General features: G+C 38.1%; 1 pseudogene; it reads left to right on the plus strand.

Moving 5' to 3' along the window:
- The first annotated feature begins 236 nt into the window (after window positions 1-236).
- On the plus strand, window positions 237-15634 carry LOC120192891 (annotated as a pseudogene).
- Window positions 15635-16214: the final 580 nt, after the last annotated feature.

Below are 16214 nucleotides of genomic sequence, written 5' to 3' on the forward strand. Positions count from 1 at the left end.
TGAGATAAAGAATTTAATGATTTGAGATTTTAAGATTTTATTTTTTTTGAAATTTTAAGATTTTATTATTTTTTAATAGAAACCAACAAAAGTAAAATATTTACGATCCAGAGTTGAGCCGACCCGACCCGGCCTAAAGTGGAAAATCAAAAAAGAAACAGAAAAAGTAGTATGGTTGCAGAGGAAAAACAAGGTTTCATGTATTCTACCAAAAAGCAAATTCTTTTGTTTTAAAGCTCTTAGTTTTGACAATAAGTCCCTTCGTCCTCTGAGCGCAAAAGCTCTTGATCAAACGATTATCTGTCAAGAGAAAAATAAAGGAGGGAAATCGTTTTATTTTTGTTCTAGTTGGCGAAAGAAAATGCATTCGACTCACCTGCTTCTCGAAGAGCCAATCAGGATGGCTTCAATCCTGGAACCATCGAAGGCTGTAAGTTTTCACTTCCAATTTCAATTCACTCTGTTTTTAGCTTTTGTTTTTGCGAGGAAGCTGAACGGATTCGTGTAGATTTGGATTTTGATTCCTTTGTGTTTTTTCTAGAACTTTTTTCCTGCAATGACGAAGATAGTGGGAACGTTAGGTCCGAAATCTCGATCCGTGGAAGTTATTTCCGGTTGCCTTAAAGCTGGAATGTCTGGTACGCTATTTCCTGCTTCAATGTTTATTTCTGTTATTATTGTTGAAATTTGTTGCCTCCAACTTTAGTTTTACTGTTTTTTTTTCTTTTCTGGGCAGTGGCTAGGTTTGATTTCTCGTGGCATGACCCGGAGTATCATCAGGAAACTTTAGAAAATTTGAAGGCAGCTGTTAAGCACACTAAGAAGCTTTGTGCGGTATATTCTTCGTTTTTTGGTTTATTTTTGTTAGTTGTATAGCTTTTGTTTGCTTCCTTGGATAAATGTCCGCCTTAATGTAAAATGTAAACTTTGTGCTCAGCAGTAAAAAGAAAATGCTATCTCATGTTTTTCTTTTTTAAAATGATTTTTTACTATTACTTTATTCGGACATTTTTTTATGTGAATTGCTAGTACTATTGTGCCTTACTCCAGAGGAAGGGAGTTGGCTGTTACAGAATCTTGAGTGAGGCAAACAGTGCGTTTTTTGTTTGTTACTGAGGTGCAGATTGTATTCTTTGACTGCTTTGATGTGGATCATGGAATTTAAGAAATAAAGTGATTTTTTTCCAGGTTATGTTGGATACTGTAAGTGCTGAGATGCAGGTTGTTAATAAAAGCGAGAAAGCCATATCACTTCGGGCAGATGCTATGGTTATTTTGACACCAGATGCAGGGCAAGAGGCCTCTTCAGAATTATTGCCCATCAATTTTGATGGATTGTCAAAGGTACAAAGCTACTCCACTACGTCCAATTGCATTTTGAATATCCCATGTTATTCGCTCTGCAGATTTATCTGCACAAGCCTTGTTTTCTGCATTTTGGTTCTGAGGTTTAAAGCATTATTTGCCTTGGATGTCTGATTCTTTTGTTCATTCACAGCCTTTATAAACTGGTTTTCCTCAATTAGGGGTTGTGAGACATGAATTAGCTAGTGCAAAATGATTATGGGTTATTGATACAGGAATTTTCACTTGCCAATTTTTTTCCATTTTGCTCACAGTAATTCATACTTGCTGGTGGTTGTCCTGCTTCTTTGTGCAACTTTTATGATAAAGTCATCCAATATGATTTGTGCAGGCAGTGAAGAAGGGAGACACTATTTTTATTGGTCAGTACCTGTTTACTGGGAATGAAACTACATCTGTTTGACTGGAGGTGTGAGTAAAATGGAACCAGCTATGAGTGTTTCTATCTTTTTGTGTTTTTTTAAAAGATATTTTCTGTTAGTTTACTTCCTATCTGTTGGCTGATTAATTAGGGATTTGAACTTTACAATGAGAACTCTGCACGTATCATTGCCTAAAATTTGTGATTGAAATTGTGCAGGTTAGTGAGGTTAAAGGAAATGATGTGGTTTGTGTAATAAAGAACTCTGCAACATTGGCTGGGTCATTGTTCACCTTGCATGCTTCTCAAATTCATATCGATTTGCCTACCCTTACTGATAAAGACAAGGAGGTAAGTTTTCCCTTGAATTTTGCTTTTAATGATGAAAGTAATGGAGAAAGTAATCTCCCTCTTCATAAGTTTTAGCTTGTTGCCCTGCTTTTTCCCATGGAGTTCCTTTTCTGACCTGGTAATACTTCAGGTTATAAGTACTTGGGGAGTTCAAAACAAAATTGACTTCCTCTCACTATCCTACACACGGCATGCAGAAGATGTTCGCCAAGTAATACCTATCCTTATGATCACCCTTCGCCCTCCCCTTTTAAAGTTTATGCATTTATTGTAGGCTCTTTGTAGTCTCGTGAGTTCCTTTCAAAGTTGGGTGACCTCTATCAGACACAAATATTTGCTAAGATTGAGAACATAGAGGTGCATTACTTGTATTTACAGAGAGCGACAAAATGCCGGTTTTTTTGGCACATGCTGTGAATAAGAATATGACAGTAGTGTTTTTCATTTTACAGGGATTAAACCATTTTGATGAGATTCTTCAAGAAGCAGATGGCATCATTCTTTCCCGTGGAAATTTGGGCATTGATCTCCCACCTGAGAAGGTCGGTTTTGTAACTTGAACCACCAGTTATTTTGCTGGTCTTAAAAGTTCTTATTTAAAATATGTTTGTCTTCTGTAATAATGCTATAGATCCAATTTGCATTTGACTATGAATATGGTTTTATTAGTTTTCTGTAAATTGGGTATGAATATGGTCTAATATGAAACGTATAGTCTGTTCCATAATGCATAACCTTACTTTGTAAATGCTTATTAGCGGCCTTGGATTCTTGATCCTCGTTTAAATGTATGTAAATTTGTTTGATACAGTGTTTTGCCTAATATTATTAGAGCTTGTTGTTAATACTTCCCCTTCTTTTCAGGTGTTCTTATTTCAAAAGGCTGCCCTTTATAAGTGTAATATGACTGGAAAGCCTGCAGTTGTTACTCGTGTTGTGGACAGTATGACTGACAACTTGAGGCCAACTCGTGCTGAGGCAACTGATGTTGCCAATGCTGTTCTTGATGGTATATTATTATGCTTTATTGATTCTGTATTTCTGTTCATTTATATCTCTCTCAAATTATTTTATGTTTACATGCAATATATGATGAGATTCACTGATGTATGGAAAAATTATTTTATTTTTTCATTGAAGCTGGAATCTACACTGTTTCTAACAAATAAGTAAATCTTTTTCTATTATCTAATGGTTATTGCCACCACTCAATACAGGACATAAAACTTAGTCTTTTAGTTATACCATTTTCTGATGTCTGTAGGAAGTGATGCTATTCTTCTTGGTGCAGAGACCCTGCATGGATTATACCCAGTCGAAACCATTTCTACTGTTGGCAAAATTTGTTCCGAGGTAAATTATCTTTTTGAGTCGCAAAACATCAACTAGGCATTGTTTTTTCATTTCCTGGTAGTTGTTTGCGACTTGTGCAACCATCTACACGTGACTCATAAGGGTTAAAAACACTGCACTATTTGAGAAAAGCATCCTTCACTGGGACAATATAACACTTTCAGAACATGTTTTTTTCTTGGTAGTCTTCTATTGGTGATGACCTTTCTGAAGAAACTTGACTTTCTACCATATTATCCAGAACATATAATCCAGCATCAAATTTTAGCTCAAAATTTAGATTCTTTATTTTGCTGCTTATTGAATTTGGTACCATCAACTGTCTGTGCTTGTCAACAAGATGGATCATTTAATGTTCTGGAATTGTTAAAATAGGAAGTCATAAATATTTGTGTTCCATTTCTAAGCATTTTTGTTTGTATTATTATTTATTATAAATTTCACAGGCAGAACCAGGACATGTATTTTAAAAAGACGGTCAAATATGTAGGAGAGCCAATGACCCACTTGGAATCCATTGCTCCCTCTGCGGTATTTCTTCTTTCCCAGTGCTGCGCTTCAGATTCATTTTTTTATCATTATACCAAACTAGCCTTTACCGGGTTAAAACAATTGTGTATTTGCAAATGTGTACTGATATGCTAAATTTTTTGTTTAGGTACGAGCAGCAATCATGGTGAAGGCATCAGTTATTATATGCTTCACATCCTCGGGGAGAGCTGCAAGGTATACCATTGCTTCTTTTCTCTGATGAACTTTGTTCCCCTATCAATGTTTGTAACCCTCTAGACCCGGCCTATGCGTTTCGACTAAGTCTAGTGGATTACATTATGATTCTTAAAGACATTTTCTGAAACCGTTATTCAATCAATGTAAAATCACATTATAAATGTTATGAAATAAATTATACCATCAAAACCCAACTTGTAAATATAATACCAATAAGTAATAAATTAATTTAAAACAGGTCTTCAAAATCAAAATCTCAATAAACCGAACAGTAATAGCAAAAGTGTCATCATCCTAAAATACGATACTTTAAAATAAGGTCCATGTCACCAAAATAAAGTCAACTAGCAAGATAAAACATTACAATCAGATATACTTCAAGAGATATGTTGATCCTTCAAGTGCTCGAACCGATGTATCTAACCAACAGTATCTGAAAGGGGGAAAAACATTTTCGAAAGGTGAGCTAGGCTCAGTGTGTCCCAATATTACCTTAAAATCACAATAGGTACATTAAACAAATCATAGACCAGTAAATCTCATAAATTCATAAAAGAGTTTAACTTTTGAAAATCATAGTTTAAACTCTTTTCTTGTACACCATCATTAATTTCCAAAACTATTTTTCATATAGCTTACTCTAAGCACACAGCAAAAAGAAAGCCAACCTAAGGATAAGCTTTAGAGCTTGTATCCCTAGGCCCGTAAGTCTAAGTCCATATAGCTTACCCTAAGCACACAGCAAGAGAAGCCAACCTAATGTATCTTGGGGCCCCAAGAGTCACATTAGGCCCATTCTGTTTATTAGCTTGATTAGAGCTATGCTATTGTAATTCAATTCAAAAGTTCAATTGCACCGTGACACAAATTCTATAAATCATCACATTAAATTGGTGCATCAATAAAACAGTAATCAAAGAACTCAGTGTACCTCATATTAAAACAAATAAAACAGTTCAGTAATAATTAGGGAACACACCTCGATAATAAGTTCAAATAGTAGATCTACTGATTGCTGATTTCACCACGCTCTGCTACAGTTTTCGAACCTATTTTATAATAACACTATATTACTTATAGGTAACATAAATAAATCACTAAAATCATAAAATTTACGGGTCTTACGGGTGAATACTAGAACACGGGTTTAATTGATCTAGAAGAGCTAGGTCGAGCTGTCGAACGATCCGGAGTCTCTTGTACCTTCAAACAACAATAATTTATCAGCCCCAAATCTTATTTAATTGTTCAAAGCTAAATTCTTAAGTATATAAGCATTTTTAGGGTTTGACTATCAATTTGGAGGATTTCAGGTTTGAATTTGGCCAAACGGATTGCGGAATCGGAATCAGGACGTCGAAAAACATAAAGTATGTCTTTTTGAAAATTTAAATTCTTGGTCAAAGTCAAAGTCAAAGTCAACTACTTTGACTGTCGATTTGGAGGCCTTTGGGTTCGAATTTGGTGAAACAGACTTCGGAAACGGATTCGGGACGTCGAAAACTTTCAGAATAGGTATACCCGGAAAATATTTACGGTCGTTTAAGGGTCGGTCAAAGCCATTTAAGGTTCTGGTCAAAGAAAGTCAACGGTCAACAGTTAACGGTCAGGTCGGGTCGGGTCAGACTGGTTCGGACCGGTCAAACCGGTTCAGATCGGTTAAAACCAGTCAAACTAGTTTTCCAACTGCTCACTCTCCCTGCGGCGGCGCGTGTGGCGCGTGAGACCTCCTCTGGGGCTCTAAAAATCCCGGAAAAATTTCTAAAAATTATTTTGAGCGATTTCGAGATACTTACAAAGATCAGTTCAAATTTTTGAATGGCGGAGAGCTCGATTTCAACTCGGCCAAATATTTGACTGCTCCACCTCCTCACGCGCCGACGACTGAGACCGAGGATGACACCGGCGGACTCGAAACGGCACAAGGAATACGATGGTGCAGGAGGTGTCGTAAACGGAGCAATGATCTGCGGTGAATTTGAGATTTTCCCGGCGATAGAGCTAAAAAAAAATCGTTGATGCTTTGACTTGAAATTCCTGATGTTTGGCAGCGTTTCGCTTCAATTAATTTAAGGGGATTGTTCCTGACTCGATAACGAACACGATGGTGATTTCAAAACGACGATCGGAATTCAGACGGCGTCGGGATCTAAGTCGGAAACCGGCATAGGGAGAAGGGAATTTAGGAGCAATTGAGGTATGGCTTTCTGTTTTGAAACATAAAACCACGTTTATAACATAACATACCTAACTTTCTTGGGTAAATTCAGGGCTTGGTCCCTGAATTTTCTTTAACTCTAAACAAGCTCGAAGTTTTAAAATCTTTCAATTTTGTCCCCACAATTTACCGATTTTCACAATTAAAACCTCAAATTTCAATTAAATATTATTTTGAAAATATCCGGTTTGTTACAATTCTCCCCATCTACAAGAAATTTCGTCCTCGAAATTTACCTTATGAGAATAGTTGAGGAAACTGAGCCTCCATTGACTCCAATGTCTCCCAAGTAGCTTATGAGGGGCCTCGATTACTCCATTGAACTTTGACCATTGGAATACGCCTATTCCGAAGAACTCGCTCATCTCTTTCTAAGATCTGGATGAGCTCCTCCTCATATGACAAATCAGGTCTCAGCTCTACCTCATCAACTTGAATGATGTGATCTGGATCTAGACGGATCGCCTTAACATAGACACATGAAAAACATCATGAATACGACTAAGATGGGAAGGCAACTCAAGCTGATAAGCAACAGGTCTAACTTTTTTCAAAATACGATACGGCCCAATAAATCGCGGACTCAATTTACCCTTACGTCCAAATCTCAATACTTTCTTCCATGGAGATACCTTGAGAAAAACCTGATCTTCAACGTCAAATTGTATATCCTTCCTCCTTTGATCTGCATAAGATTTCTGCCTATCAAATGCCTCTTTCAGACGGTCACAGATCAATCTGACTGTGTCTTCCATCTCCCGCACTAACTCAGGTCCCAAAGTCTTCCTATCACGCAACTCAGTCCAACAAATCGGGGTGCGACACCTACGCCCATAGAGTGCTTCATAGGGTGCCATACGAATGCTGGTCTAGTAACTGTTATTATAAGCGAATTCAGCCAAAGGTAAAAAGTTCTCCCAGCTACCACGAAAATCAATTACACAACCCCGCAACATATCCTCCAGTATCTGAATCACTCTCTCAGATTAACCATCAGTTTGTGGATGAAAGGATGTACTATAATCTAATCTTGTTCCCAAAGTCGTATGTAGCGCCTTCCAAAATCTCGAAGTAAATCTCGGATCTCGATCAGAAATAATAGACACTGGAACACCATGTAATCGGACAATCTCTGAAATATACAATCTCGCCATCTTGTCCAAAGTATAATTTACCCGCACAGGAATGAAGTGAGCTGACTTTGTAAGTCTGTCAACAATCACCCAAACTGAATCTTTTTTCGAAGGAGTCATAGGTAAACCAGTAACAAAATCCATAGTAATACGCTCCCATTTCCATTCCGGAATCTTGATAGGTTGTAACAAACCTGATGGATGTTGATGTTCTGCCTTAACTTGCTGACAAGTCAAACACCTAGCCACAAAATTCGAGATGTCATTCTTCATGCCGACCCAATGATACCTCTTTCTCAAATTCCGATACATCTTATCTCCACCGGGGTGCATAGCATATGGACTACTATGAGCCTCAGTAAGGATAGTCTGCCTCAACTTAGCATCATCAGGCACACAATACCGACCTTTGAAGCATAAAACTTCATCCTGATCAAGGGCGTAACCTGAGCTTGTCCCTTGCTCTACTTGCTCAAAGATGAAAAGCAAGGAGCTATCAAGGGGATGCTTAGCTTTGATCTCATCAACCAAGGTCGGCTTAACTTGTAATTCTGCTAACAGAGTGCCATCGTCATATAAATTCATCCTGACCATTAAAGATCTCAACTCTGTTACCGCCTTTCGACTCAAAGCATCTGCTACAATGTTAGCTTTACCAGGGTGATAATCAATCATGCAATCATAATCCTTTAGAAGCTCTAGCCAGCGTCGTTGTCTCAAATTAAGCTCATTCTGGGTCAGAAGATACTTTAAACTCTTATGATCCGTGAAAATGTAACACTTCTCTCCATAAAGATAGTGTCTCCAAATTTTCAAGGCAAAAATCACTGCTGCTAACTCCAAATCATGAGTAGGATAATTACACTCATGCGGTCGCAGCTGACGGGATGCATAAGCCACCACCTTACCTTCCTACATTAGAACACAGCCGAGTCCTGAATGTGAAACATCACTATACACTGTAAAATCCTTCTCGGACTCTGATTGAATCAGTACTGGTGCTTGAGTCAAAACCGCCTTTAATTTCTCAAAGCTCTCCTGTTGTGCCTCACCCCAGTCAAACGACACATTCTTCCTTAACAACTTTGTCAAAGGAGCACCATTGATCGAGAAGCCCTCAACAAAACGTTGATAATATCCAGCCAAACCTAAGAAACTGCGGATCTCAGAGATGTTCTTGGGTCGTTTCCAATTCACAATAGCCTCGATCTTGCTGGGATCGACCTGAACACCTCGCGCAGAAATAATATGCCCCAGAAACGACATTTCTTGAAGCCAAAACTCACACTTGCTTAGTTTGGCATATAGACGATGCTCTCTCAAAGTCCGCAGAACGATCTTCAAATGCTCGTCATGCTCTGCCTCAGTACGAGAATATATCAGAATATCGTCAATGAAGACCACCACAAATTGATCCAAATATGGACGGAACACCCGATTCATCAAATCCATGAAAGCTGCAGGAGCGTTCGTCAAACCAAAAGGCATCACTAAGAATTCATAATGACCATATCTAGTGCGAATGGCCGTCTTTGCAACATTAGATCCTTTAACATTCAATTGATAATACCCCGAACGAAGATCAATCTTAGAGAATACAGTAGCTCCTCGCAATTGATCAAATAAGTCATCGATCCTGGGTAATGGATATTTATTCTTGATCGTCATCTTGTTCAACTTCCGATAGTCAATACATAATCTTAGCGACCCATCCTTCTTTTTCACGAACAGAACTGGAGCTCCCCAGGGTGAGGTACTATGCCGAATAAATCCTTGATCTAATAATTATTGCAATTGTACCTTCAACTCCTTAAGTTCCTTGGAGCCATGCGATAAGGTGCCATAGAAATAGGTGCAGATCCTGGATAAGTCTCAATCTCGAACTCTACCTCTCTATCAGAAGGTAACCTAGGCAACTCCTCTGGAAAAACATCAGGAAACTCGCTAACTGTACGCATCTCCTCGATCGTAGACAATGAACCTTTAGTGTTCAAAATACAGGCAATGAAAGTCTCATATCCCTTTCTAATCATACGATCAATTTCCATAGTTGAGATAATATTGGAGAGATAGCCACGTCGTTCATCAAATAACACAACAGTCCGACCATCTGAAGTCTTCAGAGTAGCTCGCTTGTATTCACAATCCAGATTTACCTTATGTTTATTCAACCAATCCATCCCAAGAATTAGATCAAACTCCTCTAAAGGAAGCTCCATAAGATCAGCAAGAAAAATTTCTTCCTGAACCTCCAGAGGACAACGCCGAAATACTTTATTCACTAATACTGCCTGTCCTACTGGACTCGTAACTATAACCTTATTATCAGTGTTCTCGATCAGAATCTGAAGGTTTCGAGATACTGAGCTCGATACATAAGAGTGGGTGGAGCCATTGTCCAATAATGCAAAGTATGGATAGAATAAATAGTAAATGTACCTGCAATAACCTCAGGCTCATCTCTGTCATCCCGACGTCTAGTGGCATAAACCAAAGCTGGCTGTCTAGCCTCAGAAACTGTTGGCCCTCTATTTTGCTGAGGTCGGGCTCTACTGTCAGTCCTGGACGCTGAACCACGAGCCTTTACTTGGCTACGATCTCTAATTGGAGTCTGTACTGTAGTCTGAGAACGTACAGGAGTTTGGGTAGCGGTCTGCTCAAACAAAGCTAGCTGAGGACAATCCCTCCGATAATGACCACTAGATCCACATTGATAGCAAAGACCCATCTTCTTACGACACTCTCCTGTGTGTTGTTTACCACAAAACTCACAGAGGAACCCATGATAATACGACGAGGAACCGCCTCGACTGCCAACTAACGGTGAGGATGCTGCAGGCCTGAAACGTGTATTGCTTCTCTGAGGGATTGAAGTACGAGTCCTTTTTCCGGACTGTGCTGATGACTCAATAGGGCCTGAAAATTTCTTAGATCGTTCCTGTTCAACACGCTCTCTACCAGAAGCTAAAACCTCCACCTCTTCAGCATCTTTGGCTCTGCCCACCAGCACATCAAATATCTCATCCTGATGGGTTACAACTTGCCTACGCAGCTCGTATCTGAGTTCAAGAGCAAATTTACGACGTCGATCTCTCTCAGTAGGTACCATACTGAATCCATACTTCAGCACCTTCAAGAACTTGATCTCATACTCAGAAACAGTCATGTCTCCCTGAACCAGGTCTTGAAACTGCTGACGTCTCTGAGCTAAGTAGCGCTCTCCTAGAAAACGACTCCGAAAGCGATCCTTAAAGAAATTCCAGGTCAAACGATCGGTAGGAACACTACTGGTCACTGACTCCCACCAAGTGTAGGCATTGCCATCTAACATCGCCACAGCACCCTGATATCTCTTAGTTGAGTCTAAACCCAACTGATCCATGCGTCTTTCTGTATCCTGTAGCCAATCCTCAGCTTCAGTAGGAGCTCCACCAATCTGTCTCCCAAAAATTCTAACTCCATTGGCAATCAAAGTCTATGAAATAGGAACCTCGGATACAACACCAGTAGCTCTGACTGCTCCCTGTATTAATTGCAGAAATGTCTACCAAAATTCTCATCCAATGCAATTCTGGTAGACTCGGACTCAATATTCGTCGCTCCTATGATCGGTGTAGTCATGCCAATACCAGCGGCAGGAGGCAGATTCTTTGGGGTCGTAGGAGCATGATCACCTATCGGAGGTGGGGGATCTACCCGTATCTCATCGATCGGATCTGCAAATCTAGCACTCGACCTCGTCCACGGCTAGTTCGACGACCACGTCTAGCACTCATTTTGATGGATTTCAAGTTTACTACAGAAGATAAAACTTAGGGTTAGATAAACACTTGGAGTCTCGAACACAGTTAAAATCTTAATAACTTTGTGACATGGCATTTGTAACTTGTTTTGTAAAATATTTCAAAACCGTATTTTCAATGTGGACTCATACACAGTCAGAGGGTTAAAAACCAAAAGCTCTGATATCAATAAATGTAAACCCCTAGACCCAGCCTATGCGATTCGACTAAGTCTAGTGGATCACATTATGATTCTTAAAGATATTTTTTGAAACCGTTATTCAATCAATGTAAAATCACATTATAAATGTCATGAAATAAATTATACCATCAAAATCCAACTTGTAAATATAATACCAATAAGTAATAAATTAATTTAAAACAGGTTTTCAAAATCAAAATCTCAATAAACCGAACAGTAATAGAAAAAGTGTCATCATCCTAAAATATGATACTTTAAAATAAAGTCCATGTCACCAAAATAAAGTCAACTAGCAAGATAAAACATTACAATCAGATATACTTCAAGAGATATGTTGATCCTCCAAGTGCTCGAACCGATGTATCTAACCAACAGTATCTGAAAGGGGGAAAAACATTTTCGAAAGGTGAACTAGGCTCAGTGTGTCCCAATATTACCTTAAAATCACAATAAGTACATTAAACAAATCATAGTCCAGTAAATCTCATAAATTCATAAAAGAGTTTAACTTTTGAAAACCATAGTTTAAACTCTTTTCTTGTACACCATCAGTAATTTCCAAAACTATTTTCCATATAGCTTACTCTAAGCACACAGCAAAGAGAAAGCCAACCTAAGGATAAGCTTTAGAGCTTGTATCCTTAGGCCCGTAAGTCCAAGTCCATATAGTTTACCCTAAGCACACAGCAAGGGAAGCCAACCTAATGTATCTTGGGGCCCCAAGAGTCACATTAGGCCCATTCTGTTTATTAGCTTGATCAGAGCTATACTATTGTAATTCAATCCAAAAGTTCAATTGCACCGCGACACAAATTCCATAAATCATCACATTAAATTGGTGCATCAATAAAACAGTAACCAAAGAACTCAGTGTACCTAATATTAAAACCAATAAAACAGTTCAGTAATAATTAGAGAACACACCTCGATAATAGGTTCAAATAGTAGATCTACTGATTGCTGGTTTTACCACGCTCTGCTATAGTTTTCGAACCTATTTTATAATAACACTATATTACTTATGGGTAACATAAATAAATCTCTAAAATCATAAAATTTACGGGTGTTACGGGTGAATACTAGCACACGGGTTTAATTGATCTAGAAGAGCTGGGTCGAGCTGTCGAACGATCCGGAGAGTCTCTTGTACCTTCAAACAATAATAATTTATCAGCCCCAAATCTTACTTAATTGTTCAAAGCTAAATTCTTAAGTATATAAGCATTTTCAGGGTTTGACTATCAATTTGGAGGATTTCGGGTTTGAATTTGGCCAAACGAATTGCGGAATCGGAATCAGGACGTCGAAAAACATAAAGTATGTCTTTTTGAAAATTTAAATTCTTGGTCAAAGTCAAAGTCAAAGTCAACTACTTTGACCGTCGATTTGGAGGCCTTCGGGTTCGAATTTGGTGAAACGGACTTCGGAAACGGATTCGGGACATCGAAAACTATCAGAATAGGTATACCCGGAAAATATTTACGGTCGTTTAAGGGTCGGTCAAAGCCATTTAAGGTTTTGGTCAAAGAAAGTCAACGGTCAACGATCAACGGTCGGGTCAGGACATCGGTCGGGTCAGGTCAGACCGGTCAGATCGGTTCAGGCCGGTCAAAATCGGTCAAACCGGTTTTCCAGCTGCTCACTCTCCCTGTGGCGGCGCGTGTGGCGCGTGAGACCACCTCTGGGGCTCTAAAAATCCCGGAAAAAATTTCTAAAAATTATTTTGAGCGATTTCTAGATACTTACAAAGATCGGTTCAAATTTTTGAACGGCGGAGAGCTCGATTTTAACTCGGTCGAATCTTTGACTGCTTCACCTCCTCACGCGCCGCCGTCGACTGAGATCGAGGATGACACCGACGGACTCGAAACGGCACAAGGAACACGATGGTGCAGGAGGTGTCGTAAACGGAGCAACGATCGGCGGTGAATTTGAGATTTTCCCGACGATAGAGCTAGAAAAAAAACGTCGATGCTTTGACTTGAAATTTTCGACGTTTGGCAGCGTTTCGCTTCAATTAATTTAAGGGGATTGTTCCTGACTCGATAACGAACACGATGGTGATTTCAAAACGACGATCAGAATTCAGACGGCGTCGGGATCTAAGTCGGAAACCGGCGTAGGGAGAAGGGAATTTGGGAGCAATTGAGGTGTGGCTTTCTGTTTTAAAAGAAAACAACGTCTATAACATAACATACCTAACTTTCTTGGGTAAATTCAGGGCATGGTCCCTGAATTTTTTTTAACTCTAAAACAAGCTCCAAGTTTTAAAATCTTTCAATTTAGTCCCCACAATTTACCGATTTTCACAATTAAAACCTCTAATTTCAATTAAATATTATTTTGAAAATATCCGGGTTGTTACAATGTTAACTGATAAAACCTAATTGAACCAAGCCGATTTAACCGAAGTAATTTTGTGTGATCGGTCTATTCGGTCGAATGATTTGGTTTAATGGGTCAATTTTGAATGTTCAAACCAAACAAACCAATATATATTTTTTAATTAAAATAAAAATAAATAAAATAAGAAAAGAATCCCTAAACGGGCAAACTAATTGCATAAATTAATTAACTTTGATGCTTTCTCATAGTTTATTTTTCCGCAAGACTGTTGGAGACTACTTCCACTTAAGTTACCGAGCAATATATGCTGTAGATCTGTGGAGTGTTAAATTATTTTCTTATTCTATGTTTGCACTTGACTTTATTTGTACAACAAAAGGTAATTTATCATTGAATAAATGTATGTTCGTTATGTTACCAACTTCCAGTTGTCTAGCATGATGAGGTGTTAATCCCTTAAACAAAGTCCAAGGTTTGAATCCTGTCATTGTGATGGAGCAAGTTGGGTTAGGAGGGTCACACATTATGGGTACATGATCCAGATTAATCGGTATAATAGCGTATATATTGCATTGCAGACTTATAGTAACCATATATAAGATTAAGTAGCATTGTATGATAGCTCTTAACCTGAGAAACACTATAACAAATCATCCTTGATCATCATCTGAGATGCAATTGTTTATCAATTGCTTCCTCCTATATTTGGAAATGGAATTCTTATATTACAATTTCTAATCGAGCAATATCATGAAAAGATCAACATCAGAGGCAATTTTTTCCTCTGTGAATGCATACTCTTAATTTTATTAGTTTCATTACTATTGCTAATATTCTACATTATGTATACCATGATTCATTTATGTGGCATCTGAATTCCCTTTATATACCAGATTGATTCCAAAGTACAGGCCAACAATGCCGGTTCTCTCAGTTGTCATCCCTCGCCTTAAAACAAATCAATTGAAGTGGAGCTTCAGTGGGGCCTTTGAGGTATGTCATTCACCCTGAACCCAGGATGTCCAAGTAACCACTTAAAAGTTTATTTTGTTTGTTTTATAATGCTTTGCAGTCTTTGCCTAAAAGAGTAATTTGTTGAATAATTCTGTTGCATGTTTTTATTAGTCGGAATAGTTTTATTTTCAGCTTTAGTGTAGTTGCTAGTTAATTTTTAGAAGATATCAATGTTAATTTCGGCTTTGTACACTAGTGTCCTTAATGGAACTATCCCTTTTCGATTCCAATTCTTCAGGCAAGGCAATCCCTGATTGTCAGAGGTCTTTTCCCTATGCTCGCTGATCCGCGACATCCTGTAAGTACCATATTCAACCCTGAAAGAAACTTCTATAACTATACATTTAGATTGTTCCTTAGAACTTATATCACTATGCTTCGGTTTCTGCAGGCGGAGTCCACAAGTGCATCAAACGAGTCAGTTTTGAGGGTTGCACTTGGCCACAGGAAGGCTGCCGGAGTTATCAAGTCGCATGATCGAGTTGTTGTTTGCCAGAAGGTTGGGGATGCTTCTGTTGTGAAGATTATCGAACTGGAAGATTAAACTACATCGATTTGGTGGAAGAGGGATATTCCCAAAACTGATTTTTTTGAAAGGGATGGGGTTTTGGTGAACGCTTGGATTTGGGAATGCGGACACTTTTTACAATTTGGCAAAAATTATGAACATGAGAATATGGTCCATAATCCCATTTTTAGCTGATGGGAAGGTGGAAGACGCCCAACCTTATTTTTCTTGATTCAGTGCTAAATAAAACGATGGATTAGTCGGTCAATAGATCGTATACCATTGATTAATTAAAAAAAAAAGATGATGGATCAATTTAAACACTGAAATGAATTGCAGTGCCTGATGTAAATTATTTTATATGTAATTTCTCTTTCTTAGACAACAATTTTTTAGAATCAGCCTTAATTTCTTATAAATTATAGGAGTAGTAAATTTAGCTAAGGGGTCGAAATCAATAAGCGGTTACTTCTGAACTATAAAAAAGGAAAAATACCCAACATTTGAAATACATATTCTCAAGCACCTAACAGAGAGCACCTTTGTCCTAATGGAATGATTAGGCGATTAAGGATTCGAGTCCCATCAGATTTATAATTATTCTAAATATCATTTAGATCATTCAACTTTTGTACAAGACCTGTACTTCAATCTTTGTAGATATATTCCTTTTACTAAATATCAGATTTATAACAAGCATGGGTAATGAAAAAAGATTTGCTCATACAACAGTTTCAAAAATTTATTTTTAATCTAAAATTGTTGTTACAGTTTATTATAAAAGATATTTAAATTATTTGATGATTTTTGAAAAACGTTGAAATTATACAGTATGGTTAGAAAGACATCATT

This window comes from Hibiscus syriacus, unplaced genomic scaffold, assembly GCF_006381635.1.
Source record: "Hibiscus syriacus cultivar Baekdansim isolate YM2019G1 unplaced genomic scaffold, ASM638163v2 tig00116983_pilon, whole genome shotgun sequence".
Lineage (NCBI taxonomy): Eukaryota > Viridiplantae > Streptophyta > Magnoliopsida > Malvales > Malvaceae > Hibiscus > Hibiscus syriacus.